The sequence below is a fragment of the Mus pahari genome, chromosome 6 (assembly GCF_900095145.1).
Source record: "Mus pahari chromosome 6, PAHARI_EIJ_v1.1, whole genome shotgun sequence".
Taxonomy (NCBI): domain Eukaryota; kingdom Metazoa; phylum Chordata; class Mammalia; order Rodentia; family Muridae; genus Mus; species Mus pahari.
Window position 1 is genome coordinate 22,800,708 of NC_034595.1, and position 8,435 is coordinate 22,809,142.

The following is an 8,435-nucleotide window of genomic DNA, read 5'->3' on the forward strand; positions in this document are numbered from 1 at the left end:
TCTTTAATTTTCCCTCTGAAATTTCACAAGCCAGGCCTCCATCTTCTGCACTGTTCTCAACATTATCTTCCACGCTCCTATATAACATTCTACAGAGTTCTTAACACCGAATAGATCTTCTAGCCCAAAGTTCCAAAGTCCTTCAACAGTCCTCCCCCAAAACATGGTCAGGTTGTCACAGGAATACCCCAATATTCTGGCACCATTTTGTCTTAATCAGGGTTTCTATTCCTGCACAAACATCATGATCAAGAAGCAACTTGTGGAGGAAAGGGTTTATTTGGTTTATATATCCACATTGCTGTTCATCACTGAAGAAGTCAGGACTGGAACTCAAACAGGTCAAACAGGGAGCAGGAGCTGATGCAGAGATCATGGAGGGATGTTCTTTACTGGCTTGCTTCCTCTGGCTTGCTTAGCCTGCTCTCTTATAAAATACAAAACTACCAGCCCAGAGATGGTCCCACCCACAAGGGGACTCTTCCCCATAATCACTAATTGAGAAAATGCCCCACAGCTGGATCTCATGGAGGCATTTCTCCCGCTAAAGCTCATTTCGCTGTGATAACTCCAGCTGTGTCAAGTTGACACAAAACTAGCCAGTACAGGTACTTTCTCTAGTTCCTTCATTCCATGCCCTGTGTTCCATTCAATAGATGAATTTGAGCATCCACTTCTGTATCTTCCAGGTACTAGCACAGCCTCACAAGAGATAGCTCTATCAGGGTCCTGTCAGCAAAATCTTGCTGACATATGCAATAGTGTCTGGGTTTGGTGGGTGTTTATGGGATGGATCCCTGAGTGGGGCAGTCTTGGGATGGTCCTTCCTTCAGTCTCTGCTCCCAGCTTTGTCTCTGTAACTCCTTCCATTGGTATTTTGTTCCCCATTCTAAGCAGGAATATCCACACTTTGGTCTTCCTTCTTCTTGAGTTTCATGTGTTTTGCAAATTGTATCTTGGATATTCTACATTTCTTCGCTAATATCCACTTATCAGTGAGTGCATAACATGTGTGTTCTTTTGTGATTGGGTTACCTCAGGATGATATCCTCCAGATCCATCCATTTGTCTAAGAATTTCATAAATTCATTGTTTTACATAGCCGAGTCGTACTCCATTGTATAAATGTACCACATTTTCTGTATCCATTCCTCTATTGAGGGACATCTGGTTCTTTCCAGCTTCTGGCTATTATAAATAAGGCTGCTATGAACACAGTGGAAAATGTGTCCCTATTACAAGTTGGAACATCTTCTGGGTATATGCCCAGCAGTGGTATTGCTGTATCTTCTGTTAGTACTATGTTCAATTTTCTGAGGAACTGCCAGACGGATTTCCATTGTGGTGGTACCAGCTTGAAATTCCACCAGCAATGGAGGAGTGTTACTCTTTCTGCACATCATCACCAGCATCTGCTGTCACCTGAATTTTTGATCTTAACCATTCTGACTGGTGTGAGGTGGAATCTCAGGGTCGTTTTGATTCGCATTTCCCTGATGATTAAGGATGTTAAACATTATTTTTTTCAGGTGCTTCTCAGCCATTTGTTATTCCTCAGGTGAGAATTCTTTGTTTAGCTCTGTACCCCATTTTTTAAATAGGGTTACTTGATTTTCTGGAGTCCAGCTTCTTGAGTTGTTTGTATATATTGGATATTAGTCCCTTATAAGATTTAGGATTGGTAAAGATCCTTTCCCAATTTGTTGGTGGTCTTTTTGTCTTATTGACTGTGTCTTTTGCCTTATAGAAACTTTGCAATTTTATGAGGTCCCATTTGTTGATTCTTGAACTCATTTGTTGAATCAGGAATTTTTCTGTAGCAGAGGATCTCCTAGTCAGCCATTAATGGGATGAGAGGCCCTTGGTCTTGCAAAGATTATATACCCCATTTCAGGGGAATGTCAGGGCCAGGAAGTAGGAATGGGTGGGTGGGAGCAGAGTGGGAGGAGGTTATAGGGGATTTTTGGGATAGCATTTGAAATGTAAATGAAGAAAATATCTAATAAAAATGCAAAAACGAACTTCATTCATTCCTTTTCTTTCATACTGCATCTTCCATATGACTTCCTAGGTATCTCCAGGGACTTTTGCTTTCATCATCTATGGTTAGATCTTATCATTTGCTTCCTATGACCCCAGTTTCCTGAAAGTTTACCATAGTTTATTTCAGTAGGTATCCTGAAAATCTTTGTCCTACTGAGTCAAGTTCTCAGAAACAGTCTCAAAATCATTCAGTGTATTTCTAATATCCTTGTGCATCCTAGCAATACACCCAGCATATGTGGACCACAGAGTATCATCGGCAGTGTAGAGGATGCTTAACATGGTGGATGAACTCAGGTTGCACAGTAAACATATATGACAAAGGCCCTAACTTTGTTATTCTTTCTTGTGGTTATTACTATAGGTCACAGTAGCTGTTTTGCATAATTTACTAATTGTTAAATATCTAGTACATGTAATTTTACCTTTAACAAGGTAGGTGTGCAATAAATATTTGGTGAATAATTAAAAGAACAAAATTTCAAGTTTAAACCAATAAAGAACACACTTATTACAGAGATAAAGAAATTGATTAATTTATTAGAAAATCTTACAGAAATCATGTACTGAGTATTAATAGCCTTAAAGCAAAAATTTCAGCTTTTGAGAAAAAAAATCACTAGTTATTTATCATGTTAATTTCAGAGATTAAGACTATAGATTAAGAAGATTTTACCCATGTTTCATTGCTTGTTGCACTCAGTCTTTGAAAGGCAGTTCTTCTCCTATAATGAAAGAGTATATGAAGCATATGAAGTAAATCTTTCATAATCAAATGATTATGTCAGAATTGGGATATTCACACAGAGGGCACCTTTACATGTACCAGTGGTCAGCTTCAGATTTTATGAATAACACTAAGCTGTTCCTTGAGTCACAGTTGTGATCTTGGTACTCTGGATGAACTATTACAAAAACTGAAAATACATGGTAAAAGGCCCAAGACCAGAAGTTTGAATCCAGTCTGATTTAAGGACTGGGACCAAGCTCCTGTAAGGTGAAGTTCTGGAAAATAAAAATTGAACATTAAGAATTCAAGAATAGAGAAAGGAAAAAGATGAAAGCATAGTCATACAGAGAAGACACACAAGACAAAGTGTGGGGGAGGGCAACAGTACATGAGGAAGACACCATCAAAAGACCTGAGACACAACAGAAAGATCTACAATACCAATGCAGATAGACCTGTTCCTTCCTGGAGCTGACCACTTTCTCTTCTATGAGACTGAATCATTCAGTTTCTCTTGCTTGACTATGGTCATCAGAAACTTTAACCAAGATACTTTTCAGGCTGTTTTTCAACAATATGTGGTATTGTTCTTTCTTATCTAAGACTATAGTCATTGTGGAACTGCACTATGCTACACTTTAATGTGAACTCCTCAGTGTGTAGTCTGTATCTTATTGAAGTAATTGTTAAAAAGAAATTTTGATCCTGGGCTAGGCAGCAGATAAAGCACAAATATTGTCAATGTTTAAAAGTTCTGCAGAAATAATAAGATCAATACCCTTTTATTAGGAATGTGAATGATTACAACCATTATGAAAATCAGTCTGTGGGTATCTCAGATATTTAAACATAAAATTATCTTAAGGTCTAGTAATCCCAGTACTAAATATATATCCATAAAAATGAAAATGAGTGGTATAGCTGGGTCCTCAGTAGAACTATTTCCAATTTTCTGAGAAACCTCCAAACTGCTTTCCAGAATGGTTGTACCAGTTTGCAATCCCAACAGCAATGGAGGAGTGTTTCTCTTTCTCCACATACTTGTCACCATCTGCTGTCAACTGAGTTTTTGATCTTAGCCTGGTATGAGGTGAAATCTGAGGGCAGTTTTGATTTGTATTTCCATGATGACTAAGGATGTTGAACATGTCTTTAGGAGCTTCTTGGCCATTAGAGATTCCTCAATTGAGAATTCTTTGTTTAGCTCTGAATCCCATTTTTTAATAAGGTTATTTGGTTCTCTGGAGTCAAACTTCTTAAGTTCTTTAGAAATATTTAGACATATTGGGTATAGAATTGGTAAAGGTCTTTTCCCAATCTATTGGTTACCATTTTGTCTTGACAGTGTCCTTTGCCTTAGAGAAGCTTTTCAATTTTATGAGGTCCATTCATCAATTGCTGATCTTAGAGCAAAAGTCGTTGTTGTTCTGTTCAGGAAATTTTCCTTAGTCTACACCATTCTGAGCATATACTCAAAAGATGCTCCAACATGTAATGAAGACACATGCTCCACTCTGTTCATAGCAGCCTTACTTATAATAGCCAGAAGCTGGAAAGAACCCAGATGTCCCTCAATAGAGGAATGGATACATAAAATGTCATACATTTACACAATGGAGTACTACTCTGTTATTAAAAACCTATGATGTTATGAAATTCACAGGTAAATGGAACTAGAAATCATGAGCTTCAGTGAGGTAACCCAGCCACAATAGAACACACATTGTATGTACTCATTGATAAGTGGATTTTAGGAAAAAGCTCAGAACACCCATGATACAACTCACAAACCATATGAAGCTCAAGAAGAAGGAAGACCAAAGTGTGGCTGCTTCAGTCCTATTTAGAAGGGGGAACAAAATAATTATGGGAGGTAGGGGGTGGGAGGAACTTGGAAGGAGGTGAGGAGGGGATGGGGGAAAAGGGGACAGGATCTCGTATGGGAGGAGACAGGGAGAGTTGTGTAGCAATGGAGGATGGGAAACTGGGGGTAGCCACCAGAAAGTCCCAGATGCCAAGAAAGCAAGATGCTCCCAGCACCCAACTGGGATGACATTAACTGATATAGCCAACAAAGGGGAGAGAGAACCCGTAGACACCATATCTAGAGGTTAAACAGGGTCCCTCTTTGAGGGAGGGGGCCACCCACTCACCCATCTCCAAAATTTTAACCCAAAATTGCTCCTGTCTAAAGGAAATACAGGTACAAAGAGTGGAACAGAGTATGAAGGGAAGGCCATCCAGAGACTGTCCCACCTGGGAATCCATCCCATTTGCAGATAACAAACACAGACACTATTGCTGATGCCAAGAATTACTTACTGACAGAAGCCTGGTATAGCCATTGCCTGAGAGGCTCTGCCAAAGCCTGACAAATACATATGAGGATGCTCACAGCCAACAACTGGACTGAGCACAAAGACACCAAAAGAGGATTTAGGAGAAGGACTGAAGGGGCTGAAGTGGTTTGCAATCCCATAGGAAGAACAACAATATCAAACAACCAGACCCCTCAGAGCTCCCAGGGACTAAACCACCCCCAAAGATTACACATGGAGAGACCCATGGCTTCTGCTGCATGTGTAGCAGAGGCTGGTCTTATCTGACATAAAGGGGAGGGGAGGCCCTTGGTCCTGTGAATACTAGATGGCACAGTGTAGGGGGATGCTAGAACAGAGAGACAGACGTGGGTAGGTGGCTGGGGAAATACCCTCATTGAAACAGGGGAACAGGACAGGGTATAGGGGGTTTGAGGAGGGGAGCGGGAAAGGGGATAACATTTGAAGTGTAAATAAATAAAATTAAAACATTAAAACTGGTCTTCTAAGAGAGATCTCTCCTTGCATGCTAATTGTAGCACTATATACAATAGCCAAGATACAAAAACAAACTAAGTGACCACCAAAAGAAAAATGAATGATAGCATAAATGGAACATAATAGAATAGTAATCAAATTGTGCCATTATAGCAACAGGGATAGAACTGGAGACCTTTTAAGTGAAATAAGCTAGGAACAGAAGGACCATTTTCACGTGATCCCACTCGTGGTTTCTGGGGGAGTGGATCTTGTGAAGCAGAGTACAGCAGTGTCAGAAGCTACAGTTGATAAAGAGGAGGAGATTATGTGAGAGAAAGAAAATTCAAGTGAATCTATTGTAAAATCAGAGGACTACAGTTGAAAAGAAAGTACAAAAATAAGGGGGATTCTTAACACAAAATTCGTGCTTTCACTTCAATAATATTTGTATAAATGTGAATCTCAATATTATTTATTTAAAAATAAAAAATAATTACACATTAATGTTTTTCAGGTAATTCTGAGTATAAAAACTACTAAATCTGCAATCCAAGAATACTGGATTGAGGTCATGGCTCTTTTACCTATAGTAAGTCACCTACCCCTGAGAATCAGTTTTTTTTTTTTTTTTCTTTTTTAACTAGGAAGAGGTTACACTGGAACACACATTTCATATATAATAATGGTGAAATGAGAGAATACAGATGAAATGCTTAGCTTAGTTGACAGCACTAAAAAGTACGCACAGTGGGTCTTCATCATTATTATCACTTTACAAATGAATTCATTATATAAAAGTTAGTACCTATAGGATCCAATCCAAATCTGGTTAGTTGTAAAATTCATAGTTGTATACTTGTTTCCAACTCCAGTTCCATGTCAAGGACTCCATGCCAATTCTTTTCAGGGACTGTGACCCTGTGAGCAGGCAAGAGAGGCTCTGTATTTTAATCACAGGGTGTTGATTAGGTTTGATTGCATGTTGCATGGCTAATATTGATCTGGGAAATGATTGATGCTCACCGATTATCACTGTCTCATCTTTGCTATAATTGCATGACATATTTATTGAAGTTGAGCACCTCTTACTCAGATGCATTAACAATAATTTCTCCAAATGTGTTTCCTTGAAAGAAATTGAATTATTTCCAACGGTCCTGTGTATCTTCCTTGCAGTCCAGGGAAAAGTGCATCCATAAATTACTCAATAGACACAGTTGGTTATCAGAATGGCAGAACACTTGGCTGCAAATTTTCTCCACAGACAAACCCTGAGTAACAGCAGTACTGGCAGAGGCTTAGGGATGCCATCCTAGTCACCAACAAGTAGGTTTGTTGGTTCCTCTTAAAGGAAGTGGACAGGATACTAATCCATGTTGGAGCTTTGGAGTACTACAGCTATGAGTAAGGCAACTTGAAATTAATTTCTCTGCTGTGATCACTTTTTGAGGCTTTACTGACTTTCCCAGCAAGAATAAGCTGTGAAAGACTCGGAGCAGAAGGAGTACCTGCAAAATCTATCACACACTTGGGTATCAATGCTTGCTACATCACTACACATTGTATGTTCTCTGACCTTAAGTTGAGTCATTTTTTATCACGGGGCTGTGTTAACATGTTGTACATAAAAAGCCCATGATATATACAAAAAGTGGTTTTCTGTGAGGCTATATATTACCTCCATCACTGCACCTAGGCAGAATTTTTTAAATGTTTTCTCTATCATCTGTAGCAGCTTAATTTTCCAAAATGTTAGCTATTTGCAAAGCACATTATATTCCCACCAAATAAAGAGAAATTCTTCAAATATTTCATTTGTTATTCCACCCAGCATTAAAAAGACAAGTGAATGAAAAAGTTAGAAGCTAGAATAACCACAGAAAACAAATTATTTATTTTCATAAAGAACCAATAAGTCAATTTTTCTGAGTTTAGGAGAAGTCATTTCTAATTTCTTTTATACACTAATAATGAATTATTTTCTAGTTACCTTGGTAAACATAGTTCAATCAGACAACATCAGAAATGCCAAGGTGTAAGCAAATTGTATCATGCATTGTCAATACTATACTCACTCTGTGTAAATCTGTTTCCCATTGTTTATAAAAAGTTATATTATTATAAAGACTGTAAAACATTGTATTAAATATTTTATGAGTGTTAGCTAGCACATGAAGATTTCATAAAAACACATATTGATTCTAATCCTTAATTTATAAAAGGAGAGTTATGAAGGTGGGAGATATCCAAATACATATTCTAAATCACTCAGTAGTATATTCAAAACAAGGTCTGCCTAAGGACAAATTCAAGGTCATTAACCCTATGAAAATAGCTCTGTAAGATGAAAGGATGGACTATCCACAGACTACCCCACCCGGGGATCCATCCCATCATCAGCCACCAAATGCAGACACTATTGCACATGCCAGCAAGATTTTGCTGAAGGGACCCTGATATAGCAGTCTCTTGTGAGGATATGCCAGTGCCTGGCAAACACAGAAGTGGATGCACACAGTCAGCTATTGGATGGAACACAGGGCCCCCAATGGAGGAGCTAGAGAAAGTACCCAAGGAGCTGAAGGGGTCTGCAACCCTATAGGTGGAACAACAATATGAACTAACCAGTACTCCATGAGCTCGTGAGCTCGTGTCTCTAGCTGCATATGTAGCAGAAGATGGCCTAATTGGCCATCATTGGGAAGAGAGGCCCGTTGGTCTTGCAAACTTTATATGCCCCCATACAGGGGAACGCCAGGGCCAAGAAGTGGGAGTGAGTGGGCAGGGGAGCAGGGGCAGGGGGCGGGTATAGGGAACTTTCAGGATAGCATTTGAAATGTAAATAAAGAAAATATCTAATAAAA